An 8,739-nucleotide genomic window follows, 5' to 3' on the forward strand; every position below is an offset into this window, starting at 1 on the left:
CTCTTGTTGGTGCTCTTCAGTATCTCATTATCACCCGTCCGGACCTCTCCTATGCCGTCAATCAAGCCTGTCAATACCTTCACTCCCCCTACCGATCACCACTTTCAATTGGTTAAACGTATTCTTCGCTATGTCAAAGGGACAATCTCTCATGGTTTAGTTTTCACACGTCCTACTACGGCTTCAATTTTAGGGTACTCGGATGCAGATTGGGCTAGGTGTATTGAAACGAGAAGGTCAACTTATGGTTATTCGGTTTTTCTAGGTGGGAACTTAGTCTCATGGAGTGCAAAGAAACAACCAACGGTCTCACGTTCAAGCTGTGAATCGGAATATCGGGCTATGGCGAATGCTGCAGCAGAAATTGTTTGGATCACTCATTTGCTACAGGAATTACACGCACTTCCTAAAACTCAGCCGACTCTCTTGTGCGACAACAAAAGTGCCTTGTTCATGAGCCAAAATCCGGTATCTCACAAGCGCGCGAAACACATTGACTTAGACTATCACTTTGTTCGGGAACTGGTTATGTCAGGAAAGCTTCACACTAAATTTGTTCCTACCAAGCTTCAACTTGCAGATATCTTTACAAAGAGCTTGCCTAGACCTCTCTTTGAACATTTTCAAGACTTGCTTCGCGTACATCCGCCGCCGTTTCGCTTGTCGGGGTTAACAACAGTATCAATCAAAGGACTCAATTAAATCAACAAAGTCAACCAAATCAATAATCATCCACTATTCTCTCCTACACCTACAGTATAGCTATTGTATAGCTGTAACTGTCCATAATTATTTCCTAGGAATTAGTCTTGTACTATTATTTATAGGATTGTAAACAATCAATAATATCACGATAATCGTTTTTAATGGACTAATACCATTGCAAGGTATGGGACTTGTCCCACATCGGTTGTATGGGCAACTGATGTGGGGTTTATATACCAAATGGGCTCTCTCACCCACCAGACTAGTTTTTTGGGTTGTGTTCTCCTGTTTGGTATGTAACATTGGTATCAGAGCCAGAACTCGGAGTGGTGGCCTGGAGAGAGCCAGCCGTGACCAACGAGGCTCGGAGTGGTGGCCCATGGAGTGGTGGCCTGGAGAGAGCCAGTCGTGACCAACATGGCCGTGACCAACGAGGACGTTGGCCCTTAAGGAGGGTCGATTGTTATGGACTAATACCATTGCAAGGTATGGGACTTGTCCCACATCGGTTGTATGGGCACCTGACGTGGGGTTTATATACCAAATGGGCTCTTTCACCCACCAGACTAGTCTTTTGGGTTGTGTTCTCCTGTTTGGTATGTAACATATGTCGACAAAACTGAAGTGAAATTGAAAGCCTTAAAGCTGAAATACCAATCTAACACTCTCTTCCAGAGTTTACTAATGGAAGAAAGGAAAAGAAAGTAAAAATATTTTGTGTTGCAGAGTTTCATTTACGGAAGGAAAAGAAAGGAAAATAAAACATGTCGTGCTCCCGAGTTTCATTTAAGGAAGGAAAAGAAAAGAAAATGAAAGGAAAACTAGGCTAAATTCTTTAGTTTTTCTTTCCTTCCGATTTGGGAGGAAATGGTGGGAAAGACATCTTTTTTTGTTCCTTTCTCGTCCTTTCCTTACTCACTTTTACTTTCTTTTCTTATCCCTTGTTAAGTTAACTCGGGAACAGAGCGTAAGAATCATTTTTTTAAAGAATTTCGTTAAACTTTACTATTATATAGGTGGAAATAGAGCTAATTCGAAATGGGTTGTTGTTGTTGATAAGCTCTGTTCAATTTCTTTCGTTAAAACGGCGTCGTATGAGGAAGAAGATTATGAGGATGATGAGGAGGGATATTGGTTTAATGGTTTTTGAAAGTTGGGTTAAAACTTCGATGTCTAATAGATCAACAGCTGCAATTGAAGCCGAATGCAGATCAGTTAAGGATCGATGGGGTATATGCTATGAAACTTTTTTAGTTTATAGGGTTTTAAAGGGTTTGTTTGGAGTATGAGAGGTGTTTGTTTGAGGATACTTATGGGTTGAAGTGTAATGATGAGAATTAGATAAGGTCTTTGGTAAAGATAATAGGTTTTGTAGGTGGGATATGCATAATTGCCATGGTACTACTGATGCAAATACCTCTGTTTTGAATTGGACACAAGGACATCTATGGATGTTCATGAGCCGATCTGATCCGAGCGAGGGTCTGCTCGTGCTCAGATTGAATTACAACCGATCCGATCCGATCGGATCGAATTTGCAAAACCGAGCACAATAGTGATGCTCGTACTCGGATTGAATTTGAATCGAGCGGATCGTTTTCGCTCGGTTTTGCTCGGCACCGAAATTAAAACATGTGTAGCAACAAAAAAAACGGAAATCAAGACTATTACAAGGCTGCATTCAACAAAAACAAATCCTAACTTAATTAAAACATGTCCAACACCTTACTAATAAAAGCAATGCATAACTGAAATCATGATCCGTATGAGTTGAATTTGAGTAGCAGCGAGGTATGTGACAGGAGATTAGGTGCTCATTTGAAATTTTAGGAATTAGGGTTAGGTTTTGGTATTGAGGTGGGCTAGTATATTTCTTAGGCTACTTATCTATATCTATATAACTATATATATATATATATACATCTTTAAAATCTATAATATATAAATTAATTATTTAATAAAAATAATTCGAGCGAAACCGAGCGAGCGGACCTTTGCTCATGCTTGGCTCGTTTTCAAATCGAACCGAGCTGAGTGGCTCATTTACAAACTGAGCGGGAATCGAACGAGCAATTTTCGGGCATTTTTCGAGCGATCCTCGATCGTCGAGCAGTTTGTACAACCCTAAGGACATCTGTTCTCTAGGGTTTACACTTTGGGTTATTTAATTTGAGTGAAACTGAAGAGGGTAGTGAAAAGACAAATCTACACTCATGTGACATGCACATAATTCTATTTAACAGGAAAAAATAACTAAGTTAGGCTTAAAGGATAAAATGTGTAAAATTTTTAAACATAAAGTACAAATCTCATCAATTTTAAAGACAAAGGACACTACATGAAATTTGGTATAAAGATAAAGGACAAAACTTACAATTCACTCTTATTTATTGGCAGTAAAATAGAAGAATCCACCCATTTCCTAACATAAATCAATTATAAAAACAAGAGTAAAATGCACGGATAGTCCCTGTGGTTTGACAAAATTTCACCTTTAGTCCCCAACTTTTTGAAATTACACTCTTGGTCCCTGTGGTTTACTCAGTTAAGTACATGTGAAATGACTAAAATACCCTTAATGATAAACAAAATAAACTAATTAGTATTTAATATATCTATTTATATATTCTGGGCACACTTATTATTATACTATAAATATCTATATATATTAATAAATGAGATGATTTGGGCCATTTGTCTTTGAATGGTGGAGCCATTTTGCTTATGTGGCATGTTATGGTGGAGTAGAGGGTGATTTTGGGAGCGAATCCATCTCAATTCTCTATACCCAAACCAAAATTCTCACAACACAAACCAAAAAGAAGTGGGACGCGGGATCCGACAATTTTCGGGTCAGATGTATGGGTTTTCCAAACCCGTGTATATAAGGCATCTAAAAAACCTAAATTTCTCTACAGACTCATTCTTCTCCTTCGCCGCATCATACTTGAAACCCTAGATTCACATCTCGGCTACGCTAATTGCAGATCATTCTATCGCATAAGGTATCTTCAATCTTCTTCATCAAGAAATTTTTGGTTCATTATTTTCCAGGTTGTTTGCAATGTTACAGAATTGAAGAATTGATTAATCTCTATTTGTATTTGAAACCCTAACTATCAAAAAGCGATTCTGTTTCCATCGATCTTGCCTAAACTCCATCCGTGATTTCTAATTCAAACTATCTTCTCTAAATCAAGTTTGATTATCGAAGATAGGTTGTTTGATTTCTCCACCATTTATTTCTGATTTGTTTTGTGAGTCATTCATCTATAATAATTAGATATGGTCCCATTGGATTGATCATCAGGTGTTTTTCTTGGCAAGTTTGTTTCTGGTACGATTACGATGTTGAGTTCGGCTTTTGAAAAGGATTTGATGACCGAGGAGATGATAGGGATCAAGGCATGTTTCTGGTTCCATCAAACAAAATCGATTTCAATTGAACTTCCAACATTTTGGTGTTTTTAGTCTTTTTTTGCTCTTGACAGAATACCTTTTTTTCCATCTTCATGACGTCGAATTTACAATATATATATATATATTATGTGCAGCAAGAAACCACCCTCCTATTACATGTTGCAATTTGTTGGAACGATGCTCTTCCTGAGGTTTTTTAGTAGCAAGAAATTGTGAGCATCTTTTACTTGACACAAGATGTTCGGTTTATGATCAAAACTTAGAAGTTAAGGTAGAAAGATCATTTTAATTGATTGCTCTTTGTGCTTGAATATAAGGTTTATATGTTATTATTGACACCTCTTTTTTTAATGCTTTGATGATATGTCCACTAATAGTTAGCTCATTAGTAAAGCCCTAATGCTCATTCTACATCAGTACTTTGTGTTATAAACATTTCAAATCGTATATTTGCACAAGGAATCACATGATGAGGTAGACTTTGTTTCTCTTCTTAACCAGTGAATTAGGTTATAATGTTGAAATACTGGAAGATAGCTGAGCGTCTTCAAGCGTAACGGTGTCGGCCCTTTCTGTTCCATCAATCATATCTCTCTGCTCCATCAATTTTGAACTTTTCTGTTTTCGTTCTCTTTAGAAATTGGTAATTTTATTATTGTTTCTTTCCATTTAGAATCAGTATTTATCAGGTAAAGTCGATAATTGTAACTAGATAGCTTGAATTTTAGGTTACATTATATCGTGTTGATAACTTTTTATGTTTTTAATTGGAATCTCAAATTTGGCTTGAATTGTAAGATGAATAATGATGTTGAAATCCACAATAATGAATATTAGTATGACAAAGTTTGTGAGTAGATGTACGTGATATCACAAATAGGAGTTAGAATGGAACCTAATGTGTGTGTTATTAAGATATTGCAGGTAATTTAGCAATTGAGGCAACCGAAGACTCTGCACAAGTAGCAAAACTCCGTTCAGCTCTACAATTGGTTGACCACAAGATAAGAAAGGTAAGCCTGCTACTTTTTATTGTCATTTATATTTTTGTTGTTATTAATATACATTCTATTATATTATGATCAGATTCTACAACATATGAAAGGTTCATGTTTGGCTTTTAATGTTTTGTTTTTAAGCAACTTTTTGGTTTTATGTTTATTAATTTAAAGCATTTTTTTCATTATACAGATTATTATCACTTATTGTTTTTAATTTGATTAGTTAGTGTTCGGTGCGATTTTGAAGAACATATGTAGTGAACAAGTAACTCAAATCTCTGCCATGGAATTTCTCTTCATGGCATAGAACAATGACTGGTGCTATGGCGAAACATCGGGCCTTTGGAATTTCTCTTCAGCCAAAACTATATTCTCACTACCTGCACTGTTGACATTTCATGAATAACAACGGCCCAAACACTGTGGATGAGCTTTTGGATCCACATGTAGTCAAGGAAAGGAAATTTTTATGATAGTGTGAAACTGGAACAAGGGGCTGCGACTTCACTACTTGAGGAACGGTAACATGATAGTTTTCTACTTTAATATTATTAGTTTTTAAGGTTTAATTCAAATAAGATGTGTATTTTTAGTTGTTCATTCCTTTATAATTATTATTCTTTCAGGAGGATTTATGAATGCATGCCTTCCCTTTTTTGGGCTGCTTCATCCACCTTCCCATTATTAATTTTTTTTTGGTAGAATGATATTATTCATGTATAGGTGAGCACTTGAGCTGGCAAAAACCAGATCTTATTCAGTATCAGTTAGGTGTATAATGTTGGACATATGGTTCCACTTGATCAAGCAAATGTTTGATTGAAGGTGTTAAAGATGTGGATACAAGGAAGCCATAAGTAACTAAAGAGGGAAGATTCATACCTCACATTGATCCATCAAAACTTGAGAGAGACCTACGCAACAAGTCTTACATATGTTAAAGGGTATGAACTAACTGTTTAGGATTTAGGACCTTGGTTTTTGGAAAGTTTATTTTACAATTTAAAGGGTATGAACTAACTGTTGGTTTTGATTTTTGTTGTCATTGCAGCCAATATTATTACTGATCGAGATTCAAGAAGGTTTTGAGGATTTGGTTTTATTAGTTATACATCAACTGATGCAGCTAATAGCGCTCTCTGTTTCCCTGCATAAAACCCTAAATCAAAGAGACGAACTCTCATCCAGGTATGTTTACCCCGGTCGTTGATGATTTAATCCAAAAATCCTTTGTTTCTTTTGCTATAGTCTACGTTTAATATGGTAATCGTCCATATATGTATAGATCCGCCTCTTTTTCATTTTGTTGTTCAACCCTAGGGTCCCCCACATCTTCCTTTCTCTCTGTGATTGCAGATCTGGATCAAGATGTATTTACATATATTTATGAGATTTTGAAATCCTTATTATTGGAATTTTTTGATCGATTGTAGCATCAGTGGTCGTATTCTGACAAAAGGCTTCCGGCTACAAATGGCAGCTCCCGATGCATAAAGGCAGTATTGAGTGTCTGTTTAATGGTGGAAATGGAGAATCTGGCAACCCAGACAGCAAAGCCGACTTATTTAGGGACCAACTACGTTAATCCAATAAGCACGGTTATCATGTTCTTTGTTCCAATTTGCTAGATCCAGAGTTTAAATAGTGGTGATATTTATTATTCTGGTGTTTATAGGCGTTGGTGTTGACTGGAGGCGGTAGAGGCGTTGCTATTGACTGGAGGCATTGGATCTTGAGTTGGAGTATTCTTAATTATGTTCATGGTGTGTGATTCGTGTAGTTCGTGTGTTATGTAGGTGGGTTTTGCTACAATAAGTTTAAGATGAAAACCCCATAAATATTGGTCGAGGGCATTTAATCATGGTTCTTAGGGTTTCGGCATCATTGCTGGTCATGCAACTTCAACCGATCGAAGCTGGTTATTGATTTCAGTCATTGGGGGAGTTATCATGTGTAAAGTTTTAAGTATTTTCTTCTCATATCAAAAACTAGTTCATTTATGTGGCTGAAATTCATTTATGCATACTCAAATGACCACAACCTTAATATTATATAGGGATGAGCATTTGTTACTTGGTACCGGCATCGAATTTCCCGTACCAATTTTTTTTGGTACTGAATCGGTACCCACATTTTGGCATTTTCCGTTCGGTACCGGTATTTTACCGGAATTTACCCTTAAATACCAATACCGTACCGAACATTTTCGGTATCGGTATCCATATTTGGCGAAATTCGGTACCAGTGGGAAATTCGGTACCGGTACCAAGCTCATCTCTACTATTAGATGGTTCAGATTATATGAATAGTTGAATACAATGCAATTTCTTATTTTGTATTATATATTATTCTATAATATCAACCAACTGTTGGGTTTCTTCCTCTTTTGCATAATGTTGATTAAGATAAGATAGTTTCTATTGTGTCTAACTATATTAACCATATAAAAACTTTAGTTCTCTTAGTATTAAACTAAATATATACTGCACCAGCTTGATTTCTTTACTTTCCAATGCAAATTGATGAATATAAGATTAATGATAGTTGATTGATTTAATTTGTTTCAAATCAAATTGTCTATATTTTAAGGTTAATGCGAGTATTGTTTGATTTCCCATGTATGCTTAGTCTATGGTTATTGTTTTTAACCAGAGCCCTAATTTGATTTTTTTTAGTTTCATGTGCAGAGTGATGAATTTGATTTGATTTAAGTGCATTCTTTGTTTATTTGAAGAACATCAACTTCTCCAAGCACACAAGGAACCTTTCTCTGGAAAGTCAAACTATATTGTTATCAGGGCCCTCATGTAAACTAATTTTTTTTGCAACACTTAAACAGATCTTGCCGGCATCATCTAATGTTTTTTGGTCACTTTGTGTTTACGGAACTCTACCAGCAAATGCTTGCCAAAGCTTTGGCTCATTACTTTAAAGCCAAGTTGTTACTGCAAGATGTCACTGATTTTTCACTCAAGGTAAACTTGCCAAATCAATAATATTTCTACTTTTTGAATTTACTAATCCATAGGTTTTTATTCTTGCCAGGTCCAATATGGAGCATCCTATAAGCTCAGGTAGTTTTAATGTATGTGATGGTCCCACCAACTTGGGTCAGTTACTAATTAAACGTACAGGTAAATACATAAGCTACCTCCACCAATTCGATTACTTACCAAATGGGTCGGGTTACAGTTACAGGTCAAAAATACATAATCTTAGTACATGTCGAAGTCTGTGTCTTTTGCGGAAGTCTTTGTGTCGGTTTCTTTCTAGCTATATTCAACAACACCGCTTGCAACTGTTGGCAAATTTGACCCATATAGTTTAAGTTGATTTAGGTTTATCCTTATATGGTCAGTTCGTAGAAAAAAAAATACCTGTAAGATTAAATATGTTACGTATTAATATTTAATCTATAGCCATCATAATCATTTACATTATAGAGATCAAAATATATTAGAACCTATTAAATAATTAGTTGGTAATTGTTGATGGACCATATTACCCTTATTAACTAATTAGGTTTCCTCCTGGGTGCTTATATAAGGAGAGTTATGTGGAGGTTAAGGGGTTACTCAGTTACACAATTCACACACCCCATTAGCCATAACAT

The 8,739-nt window shown here is 36.0% G+C and overlaps 1 long non-coding RNA gene across 1 annotated transcript; it reads left to right on the forward strand.

The window, feature by feature from the left end:
* The first annotated feature begins 6,175 nt into the window (after positions 1-6,175).
* On the forward strand, positions 6,176-8,493 carry LOC118483671. Its single transcript, XR_004871002.1, has 3 exons — positions 6,176-6,314; positions 6,483-8,101; positions 8,172-8,493. It is a non-coding gene; the product is annotated as an uncharacterized LOC118483671 (long non-coding RNA).
* The last annotated feature ends 246 nt before the right edge of the window (positions 8,494-8,739 follow it).

This window comes from Helianthus annuus, chromosome 11, assembly GCF_002127325.2.
Source record: "Helianthus annuus cultivar XRQ/B chromosome 11, HanXRQr2.0-SUNRISE, whole genome shotgun sequence".
NCBI lineage: Eukaryota > Viridiplantae > Streptophyta > Magnoliopsida > Asterales > Asteraceae > Helianthus > Helianthus annuus.